Here is an 11,291-nt window from a genome sequence, read left to right as displayed (position 1 = left end):
TACCTTTAGGGAGAGTCAGGCTAAGGATGTTGCAAATCTGCTAAGATATCTGACCTGTTGTTGTTAAGTTGCTTTTTGAGTTTATGTTTAAGAGTGAGGAATATTATAAAGGACAACTTTGCTATGGTTCATTATGCTGTTAACATATCAAGTTTCTGGGACAAAAAGAAATTTAAAAATTAAATAATATATTTCATTATATACTTTATATAAGTATATAAATATTTAAAATTATATATATATATATATTTATTTATTTATTTATTCACTCAGTCATGTCTGATTCTTTGTGATATCATGGACTGTAGCACGCCAGGCTCCTCTGTCCTCCACTATGGCCCAGAGTTTGCTCAAATTCATGTCCATTGAGTTGGTGATATTATCTAACCATCTCATCTCTTGCTGCTCACTTCTCCTTTTGCCTTCAATCTCTCCTAGCATCAAGGTCTTTTACCTACTAATTACTTAAATATATATATATATATATATATATATATATATATATATATATATATAAACCAGCATTTGACTTGCTTTTGACACACAACTAATTATGGCCCTAAATCTTAAAACCAGGATGTCTAAAATTAATCATGATTTTCCCCCTCCAAATCTGTTTTCTCTTCTAGGTTCCCTAAGTAAAATGTCTTAAGCCCCAAACTAGAAAATCATTCTAAACCAGCAGTCACTTCATTGCCCATATTCAACTAACTACCTAGTTCTGACACCTGCATTTTCTAAACATTTCCCAAATCTACCATCTCTACATTCACCTCAATTAGTACAGCTCAAGGCAGAAGCATTTCTCTCTACCATTATGATAACATCCCCTAAACAGTCTCCTGGTCTCCACTAAAGCTTCTTCTCAATCCATTCTACAGTCTGCAAAATAATGTGATTTTGTCATGTAAAATGAATGAAGCCCTTGTGCTGGATGACAACATGAGCAGGCCAAGAAAGAGAATCCAAGCCACTAGTAGAATGCACGGAGCAACAGAGAATGATGAAAGAGAATGCTGAAGAGTTTGGACCAGATCAAATAATGCAGGGCTTTACAGTTAAGGACTTAAGTATTTACTCTCAGAAAGGATCGTGCTAACAAATTTTAACTAAGTAAACAACATGACTATTTCTAAAATATATTCAGCTAACAGTGGAGCCCTCTTTGTAGCAGTAACCTACAAAGAGAGGTATGAATCTGTATATTAGAAGGAAAGAAAAAAAACTATTTAGACAATCTTATCCTTTTAAACCTAATATTCATTGGAAGAATTAATGCTGAGGCTGAAACTCCAATACTTTGGTCACCTGATGCAAAGAACTGACTCATTAGAAAAGTCCTGGTGCTGGGAAAGATTGAAAGCAGGAGAAGGGGACAAGAGAAGATTAAATGGTTGGATAGTATCACTGACCTGATGGACATGAGTTTGAGCAAGCTCCAGGAGTTGGTGATGGACAGGGAAGCCTAGAGTGCTGCAGTCCATGGGGTCGCAAAGAATCGGACTCAACTGAGCAACTGAACTGATTGATACTTTTAAAAATAATGAATCAAAACACATATATTGAGATGTTGTTCAAAAATAACTTTTTGTCAAAGAAGTGATGACCCAAAGATTGTGAAAATATTTGTGTAGGTAGATGGAGACCATTTAGATTGCTATTTCATTAAATAAATATAGAGTGTATGGTATCTCATATTATGGTGGTGATGGCTAAGACAGAGTCAAATGGGTTAATAAAAGATACTTGTAAAGAGTCACTTCCCTATTATGATCTAAGTTAAAATGGATTGTGTTGTTGTTCAGTTGCTAAGTCATGTCCGACTCTTTGCAACCTCATTGACTGTAGCACGCAACCATTCTCTGTCCTTCAGTATCTCCCAGAGTTTGCTCAAACTCATATCCATTGAGTCGGTGATACCATCCAACCATCTCATCTTCTGTCACCCCCTTTTCCTCCTGCCCTCAATCTTTCTCAGCATGAGAGTCTTTTCCTATGAGTTGGCTCTTTGCATCAGGTGGTCAAATTATTGGAGCTTCAGTTTCAGAAGTAGTCCTTCCAATGAATATTCAGGGTTGATTTCATTTAGGATTCACTAGTTTGCTCTCCTAGATGTTCAAGGGACTCTCAAGAGTTTTCTTCAGCAGCACAATTTGAAAGCCTCAATTCTTCAGTCCTCAGCCTTCTTTATGGTCCAACTCTCACATCCCTACATGACTACTGGAAAAACCATAGCTTTAATTATATGTACCTTTGTCAACAAAGTGATGTCTGTACTTTTTACTATGCTGTCTAGATTTGTCATAAATTTTCTTCCAGAGAGTAAGTGTCTTTTAATTCTGTAGCTTCAGTCACTGTGTGCAGTGATTTTGAAGCCCAAGAAAATAAAATCTATTACTGTTTCCACTTTTTCTACATCTATTTGCCATGAATTGACAGGACCAGATGATCTTAGTTTTTAAATGTTCAGTTTGAGCCGACTTTTTAGCTCTCTTCTTTCACTCTCATCAAGAGACTCTTCCTCTTTGCTTTCTGCCATTAGAGTGGTATTATCTGCATATCTGAGGTTTTTGTTATTTCTACTAGTAATCTTGATTCCAGCTTGTGAGTCATTCAGTCTGGCATTTCTCATGATGTACTCTGCATAGAGGTTAAATAAGCAGGGTGACAATACACTGCCTTGACATACTCCTTCCCCAATTTTTAATGTCAGCTGTTCCATGTACAGTTCTAACTGCTGCTTCTTGCCCCATGTACAAGTTTCTCCAGAGGCAGGTAAGGGGATCAGACCTCTCAGTCTCTTTCAGAATATTCCACAGTTTGTTGTTATCCACACAGTCAAAGTTTGGCATAGTCAGTGAAGCAGAAGTAAATATTTTTCTGGAATTTTCTTGCTTTTTCTGTGATCCAACAGATGTTGGAAATTTGATCTATGGCTCCTCTGCCTTTCCTAAATTCAGCTTTCTCTTCTGGAAGTTCTCAGTTTGTGTAATGCTGAAGCCTAGCTTGAAGGATTTTCAGTATTACCTTGCTAGCATGTGAAGTGAGCACAGCTCTATGGTAGTTTTAACACTACTTGGCATTCCCTTTCTTTGGGATTGAAATGAAAATTGACCCTTTCCAGTTCTGAGACCACTGCTGAGTTTTGAAAATTTGCTGGTATATTGAGTGCAGCATGTATATGGCATCATTTTTAGGATTTTAAATAGCTCAGTTGGCATTCCATCACCTCCGCTCATTCATAGTAATACTTCCTAAGGCCCATTTTACTTTATGCTCCAAGATGTTTGGCTCCAGGTGAGTGACCATACCATCATGGTTATCTGGGTCTTTAATAACTTTTTTATACTTCTTTTGTATATTCTTGCCACTTTTTCTTAATCTGTTCTTCTTCTGTTATGTCCTTGCCATTTCTTTCATTTATTGTGCCTATCTCTGCATGCAATGTTCCCTTGGTATCTCCAATTTTCTCGAATATATCTCTCATCTTTCCTATTCATGGGGAAAGAGTAAATTAGCCAAGATGGCATGTTCAGGCTCTGTTGCCACATGTTTTGTAAATAATGATCATGTAACAGCTGAGATCATTTATAGCACTGCACATGTGTGTCACGAGGTACTCGCTTGGTCACGAGTTACTTTGTGCTGTACATATGTATGAGCTTCACCGATAAAGTGAGGGGAATTACTGCTGTGTCACGGTTGTGTCTCTTGGGTCAGCCATGAGAGGAGAGAATATAGTGTGAATGCTGCTACAGCTATTTCATCAGCCAGGAGAAAATATTGGTGTGGCTACTGTGTCATCCAGGAGAGAGGTTGTGTGTAGTTATGTTGTGTTATGTTATGTCTACTGTTCCAGCTGTTGTGCCAGCCAGAGGAGAATAGATGTGTCTGCAGTTCCTAACACTCCTGGCATCTTCTTCAGGCCTCTTAGCTTGCACCTTGCCTACCCTGGATTCAGCAAATAGTGTAGACAGTGAGATACAGCAAAACAACTGGTGTTAAAAACAGGATCGGCCAGCAATACACTATTCTGTTGTTTTCCTCTATTTCTTTACATTGTTCACTTAAGGCTTTCTTATCTCTCCAGAATTCTGAATTCAATTGAGTATATCTTTCCCTTTCTCCTTTGCTTTTTGCTTCTCTTCTTTTCTCAGCTATTTGTAAGGCCTCCTCAGACAACCATTTCTCCTTCTTGCATTTCTTTTGCCTTGGGGTTTTGATCACCACCTCCTGGATAATGTTACAAACATCTGTTCCTAGTTCTTCAGGCCTGTGCCAGATCTAACCCCTTGAATCTATTTGTTACCTCTTCTGTATAATCATAAGGGATTTGATTTAGTTCATACCTGAACAGCCTAGTGGTTTTCCCTACCAGTTTCATTTTAAGCATGAATTTTCCAATAAAGAGCTGATGATCTGAGTCACAGTCAGCTTCAGGTCTTGTTTTTGCTGAATGTACAGAGCTTCTCCATCTTTGGCTGCAAAGAATGCAATCAATCTGATTTCAGTATTGACTGTCTGGTGATATCCATGTGGTTTAAAATAGATTACAAAAGCACTGAAATATTTTCTAGTGATAGTAAACACCACTTTGACACACAGAGTTCAGGAAGGTTAAGGTTTAATGATTTTGTGCCTTTTATATTATGTTTATCATACTGTTTTGTGAATCAGAAAATAAAAGAAATTGAGACTAAAACTTGAAAAGCTTATAAAATTAACCATAATCTCATAAAAGAATTAGAAAAGTCACCTGAAGCTTCAGACTTGTAACAATGAAGAGAGATGGCTAAGAGTCAATCTAGCTAAGCTCTAAGTAACAACTTAAGAGTTTTATAGTAGTAAACAGCCTTATTGGAGAAGGCAATGGTACCCTACTCCAGTGTTCTTGCCTGGAGGATACCAGGGATGGGGGAGCCTAGCAGGCTGCTCTCTATGGGGTCGCACAGGGTTGGAGAGGACTGAAGCAACTTAGCAGAGCAAATAGACTTATTTGTTTCACAGTCAAGTTTGGACTTATTTTTCTTGATGATTTTTTTTTGGATATTTACTAGCCATTTCTTGTTACAAATGTTCTCATGTGTCAAATATGATCCCTTGCTTTAAAATCCCTCTAAAATTTTTCCCATTTGACATAATACACTTATGCTTCTAAAAACTCCAAAAAGTAAATAGATTTGTTTTGATTTGTGAAACAAAATAACAATTTTTATTTCTTCTAAATCTACCTTAATTATTTTACATTGCTTTGCAATTTTTTATGTTTTAAGAAATGCACAATAGATGATTGGAACCCAGGATGGGAGATCTGTTAATATTTTGAACTATATATATATAAAATATTTTATTAAAATAAATTTATGCTATATTATGTGTAGAAAAAAACCCTATAAAATACTGTTGCAGAAACCAGTAATCGAGAAACCAAGCACCACACCCAAAGAGCTGGAGAACTCAGGTTTATTACGCTGGCGGGCCCAAAGGAGTTAACACTCCAAGCTCTGAACCGTGCACAAACGGGTTACAGAGTTTTTATAGACCAACTACAGTGGGCAACACCAGCTGCTAATAGGCTAGTTTAAACTAAGGGGTTTGAGGGTGCGGGAACAGCAGTCAAGACAGGGAGGGGGCTGCCTGACCTTTACAGGGACAGGCATGATTAAGCAGCTTTGCAGGGGCTGGGCAATTGCAAAGAGCAGGACAAGGGTGAGTGAGACAAGCTCCAGTTCCTAGTGTTGTAAGTCCCCACTTTCTGAAACTATGTGATCTACATGATCCAGACTTTGTAAGGAGCAAGCTGAATTACAGAGGCAGAATGAACAGGAGGTTATGTAAAATTTTAATTTTTCCTCTTCAATGCAAGCTCTTCACACCTTAGAATGTTCATAGGAAAAGATAATCCACAGAAAAAACACATGCTATTTTAAAGGACTTTCATATTTGCCACCACAAATATATCAATATTTTGCTTTTATTTAAATTTTTATATATTATCCTCTTTTAGCCATTAACCTGATGGGTAAAATAAGCAAGGTTTTTAAAAATGATTACTTTGTTTATAATTATCATCATATTTGTGGAAATACATCTAAGACATCAATTCTATAAACTTACTCCTTGTCTATTACTTTGATGAACTGAAAACTGCCTTTTAAGTAAGTTAAAAGCTGAAACTTTGTTTCACATTATCTTTATTAATTATTCTCACTGTAAAAATGATACACTTAGAAAAAGCATATTTAAATATAATTCTCCTGAATTGTTTTCAAAACCATACCTACAATTTATGATAACACCTTTTCAGAATGCCAGTTAATATTTTTAAAGTTTTTGAGTAACATATTTATAGCTTTTACAGAGGTACAAAATTCAAATATTAAGTATATTTCAAATTTCAGCTCTTTATGAAAATCACTATGAGTGCAGAGATAAACTACATTTCAGTAGCAAGCTAGAGGTTTGTCAGTGAACCTTTTCAAACTATTCACATTATTTTCTGATGGCAAAGACATCTCAAAAGAAGCGTGATATGGTCTATGAATACCATCAAACCTCCTTGCTGTCTTACATTCAGCAATTGATGGTAGATTTGCTTTTTATGACAAGATGAATATATTCCAAATGCAGCTGTTATAAAAGTAGCTGACATTATGAATAAGAAATGGGAAGAAGGGCATTTCCATTGAAACTAATTTTAGGGAACCAGACAGGCATCAGTTTTACTCAGAAGAGTGAAGGATTATCTGCAAATGGTGATATAGATTGTGTTAAAACTACCAGTGTCCCTTTATTAGCCACAGCTTTCTAGGCATGCTAGATTAACCTTAAAATTTTGTTCACAGAATCTTGGGAACCTTCTTGATCTCATGATGCTTGAAAACTATATGAGAGCAGGTGAAACAATGCCTCAAGCTCCAGTTAGTATAAACTTTGAGAATAGTACACATATATAATATCTACCTGTTCACAACATATTATTGTTGAGATACCCTTCATGCATCATTCATTATCATTGAGCATAAAGCTGTAGAAGTCAAAGAATGCACTTTTAGGAGAGTGCAAGGAAGAGTTTATCATGGCTAGAAATTCCAGACCAAAGGTGCTTTCCCACAAGATGATGTTAATCCTAAAGATTTTCACCAAACATGCTCAAAGGTTTAGAATAATACATTTGAGAATATTGTAATAAATAAAAGAATATCTCAGCTGGTAAACCAATTATATAACATATAATCATATTTAAGTATTAGAGCTAGCATACAATATCTGAGGTGAAAATATGCACTGGATATACTGTAACATTTTAGTTCAGTTCAGTCTCTCAGTCATGTCCGACTCTTTGTGACCCCATGAACTGCAGCATGCCAGGTCTTCCTGTCCATCACCAACTCCCGAAGCCCACCCAAACCCATGTCCATTGTGTCGGTGATGTTAACCAACAATTTCATCCTCCATTGTCCCCTTTTCCTCGTGCCCTCAATCTTTCCCAGCATCAGGGTCTTTTCAAATGAGGCAGCTCTTCCCATCAGTGGCCAAAGTATTGGAGTTTCAGCTTCAACATCAGTTCCTCCAATGAACACCCAGGACTAATCTCCTTTAGGATGGATGGGTTGGATCTCCTTGCAGTCCAAGGGACTCTCAAGAATCTTCTTCAACACCACATTTCAAAAGAATCAATTATTCTGTGCTAAGCTTTCTTTGTAGTCCAAATCCAACATCCATACATGACTACTGGAAAAACCATAGCCTTGACTAGATGGACCTTTGTTGGCAAAGTAATGTCTCTGCTTTTTTAAATGTGATCTAGGTTGGTCATAACTTTCCTTCCAAAGAGCAAACATCTTTTAATTTCATGACTGCAATCACCATCTGCAGTGATTTTGAAACCCCCCAAAATAAAGTTTGACACTGTTTCCACTCTTTCCCCATCTATTTCCCATGAAGTGATGGGACCAGATGCCACAATCTTAGTTTTCTGAATGTTGAGCTTTAAGCCAACTTTTGCACTCTTCTTTTACTTTCATCAAGAGGCTTATTAGTTCTTCTTCACTTTCAGCCATAAGAGTAGTGTCATCTGCATATCTGAGGTTATTGATATTTCTCCTGGCAATCTTGACTCCAGCTTGTGCTTCTTCCAGCCCAGCATTTCTCATGATGTACTCTGCATATAAGTTAAATAAACAGGGTGACAATATACAGCCTTGACGTACTCCTTTTCCTATTTGGAACCAGTCTGTTGTTTCATTTCCAGTTCTAACTGTTGCTTCCTGACCTGTATACAGGTTTCTCAAGAGGCAGGTCAGGTGGTCTGGTATTCCCAACTCTTTCAGAATTTTCCATGGTTCATTGTGGTCTACACAGTCAAAGGCTTTGGTACAGTCCATAAAGCAGGAATGGATGTTTTTCTGGAAATCTCTTGCTTTTTCAATGATCCAGCAGATGTTGGCAATTTGATCTCTGGTCCCTCTAGCTTTTCTAAAGCCAGATTGAACATCTGGAAGTTCAGGGTTCACATATTGTTGAAGCCTAGCTTGGAGAATTTTGAGCATTACTTTACTAGCCTGTGGGATGAGTGCAATTGTGTAGTAGTTTGAGCATTCTTTGGGATTACCTTTCTTTGGGATTGGAATGAAAACTCACCTTTTTTCACTCCTGTGGCCACTGCTGTATTTTCCAACTTTGCTGACATATTGAGTGCAGCACTTTCACAGCATCATCTTTTACAGTTTGAAATAGCTCAACTGGAATTCCATTGCCTCCACTAGCTTTTTTTGTAGTGATGCTTCCTAAGGCCCACTTGACTTCACATTTCAGGATGTCCAGCTCTAGGTGAATGTGACTGATCACACCATTGTGATTATCTGGATCATGAAGATTTTTTTTTGTACAGTTCTTCTGTGTATTCTTGCCACCTCTTCTTAATACCTTCTGCTTCTGTTAAGTCCATACCATTTCTGTCCTTTATTGAGCCCATCTTTGCCTAAAATGTTCCCTTGATATCTCTAATTTTCTGGAAGAGATCTCTAGTCTTTCCCATTCTGTTGTCTTCCTCTATTTCTTTGCATTGATCGCTGAGGAAGGCTTTCTTATCTCTCCTTGCTATTCTTTGGAATCTGCATTCAAATGGGTATATCTTTCCTTTTCTCCTTTGCTTTTCACTTCTCTTCTTTTCACAGCTATTTGTAAGGCCTCCTCAGAAAGCCATTTTGCTGTTTTGCATTTATTTTTCTCGGGGATAGTCTTGCTCCTTGTCTCCTGTACAATGTCATGAACCATCATCCATAGTTCATCAGGCACTCTGTCTATCAGATCTATGTCCCTTAAACCTATTTCTTACTTCCACTGTATAGTCATAAGTGATTTGTTTTAGGTCATACCTGAAGGGTCTGGTGGTTTTCCCCACTTTCTTCAATTTCAGTCTGAATTTGCCAATAAGGAGTTCATGATCACAGTCTGCTCCCAGTCTTGTTTTTGCTGACTGTGTAGAGCTTCTCCATCTTTGGCTGCAAAGGACATAAGCAATCTGATTTCAGTGTTGACTATCTGGTGATTTCCATGTATAGAGTCTTCTCCTGTGTTGTTGGAAGAGGGTGTTTGCTATGACCAGTGCATTGTCTTGGCAGAACTCTACTAGCCTTTTCCCTGCTTCATTCTGTACTCCAAGGCCAAATTTGCCTGTTACTTCAGATGTTTCCTGACTTCCTACTTTTGCATTCCAGTCCCCTATAATGAAAATTATATACTGTATAGTATAATGGTAAACAGAGACTTAGTGAACTTGAAGTTAGATTAACACAACTTATCCTACCTGAACAAAGAGATTCAAAAACAATTGAAAAATTTGAGAAAAGTTTCAAGGATCCTTATGAGGCATTATGAAAAGACTGACAATATAAATATTTGTCAATTGTGTTAGTAACATATATTACACATATACATACATACTACATATATATGTATATGTATGCATACATGTGTATGTATATATATGCATACGTGTGTATATATGTATGTGTGTGTGTGTATATATATATATATATATATATATATATATAGTATGATTGATAGTAACTCCTAGAAGAAGATAAATTTCCCTGATAGCTCAATTGGTAAAGAATCCACCTGCAGTGCAGGAGACTCTGATTCAATTCCTGAGAAGAAAGACAATAGGTCAATAAAATATTATATTTAAATAATATCAGGCAAAATGTTCCCAAATTTAGTGAAATATTTAAATTTAAATAACAATAAACAAAAGAACTTTGAATTCCCTAGATAAATTACACTTAGTCATGATTGTTTGCTTTGAAATTCTGATAATTTAAAATATAGATATATGTGTTTATGACAGATATTAGTCTATTTTTATTTTCCTATAATGTCTTTAGTGTGATTATCTGAGAAGTTCTGACCTTGTTAAGGACAGTTGAAAACTGTCCCCTTCTTATCTGTGTTCATAGTTTTTATAGAATAAGTATTGTTTCCTCTATAAATATTTTGTAAGGTTATGCAGAGTCTTCCATCAAATCCACTTTTATTTATTGACATGAATTTAAGGGTAAACTCAATTTCTTTAATATATAGTACTTATGTATCTATTTTTAATGTGAAATATGATACTCTGTCTTTTGAGAATTTTCTATTTTATAAAAATTATCAAATTTACAGACAGAGTTGTTTTTAGTATTCATTAATTCTGTTTACTCTTTCCATGGTAATGATAGACTCAATTTTATTTTTTAATATTTATGATCTGTGCTTTTTTTTTTCTTGTGGTGAGAGTTTTATCAATTTAATTATTTTTCAAAGAAGCAGGTTTGGTTAATTAATATTCTGTATTGTGCTTTTAATTTTCAGTTTCTGCTCTTATATTTACTATTCCCTTCCTTATTCTTGCCTTGAGTTTAATTTGCTCCTCTTTTTCCTGTTTCTTAATGTGGGACCTTAGATCAATGAATTGAGACCTGCATGTCTTTGAAACATAAGCCTGAAATGTTATAATTTTTGCAGTAATAATGACTTTGCCAAATGAAGATATGTTGTGTCTTCATTTTCAACCAACTCAAAATATATTCTAATTTCTCTTGTGATTTTATTTTTGAACCATGGTGTATTTAGAAGTGTGTTGTTTTAACTTAAAATATTAATATTTGAGATTTTCCATAAATTTATCTGTTATCAATATTTAGTTTAATCTGTTTTAATCTGGGGAAAAACACTTCATATAATTTAATTTTTTCAAATTTGCTAAGCTTTGTTTTATGTCTTAGAAAAATGTTCTGTTTGTG

The sequence above is a fragment of the Odocoileus virginianus genome, chromosome 2 (assembly GCF_023699985.2).
Source record: "Odocoileus virginianus isolate 20LAN1187 ecotype Illinois chromosome 2, Ovbor_1.2, whole genome shotgun sequence".
Lineage (NCBI taxonomy): Eukaryota > Metazoa > Chordata > Mammalia > Artiodactyla > Cervidae > Odocoileus > Odocoileus virginianus.
The sequence above is the reverse complement of the archived record's forward strand: the minus strand, read 5'-3'. Positions refer to the sequence as shown.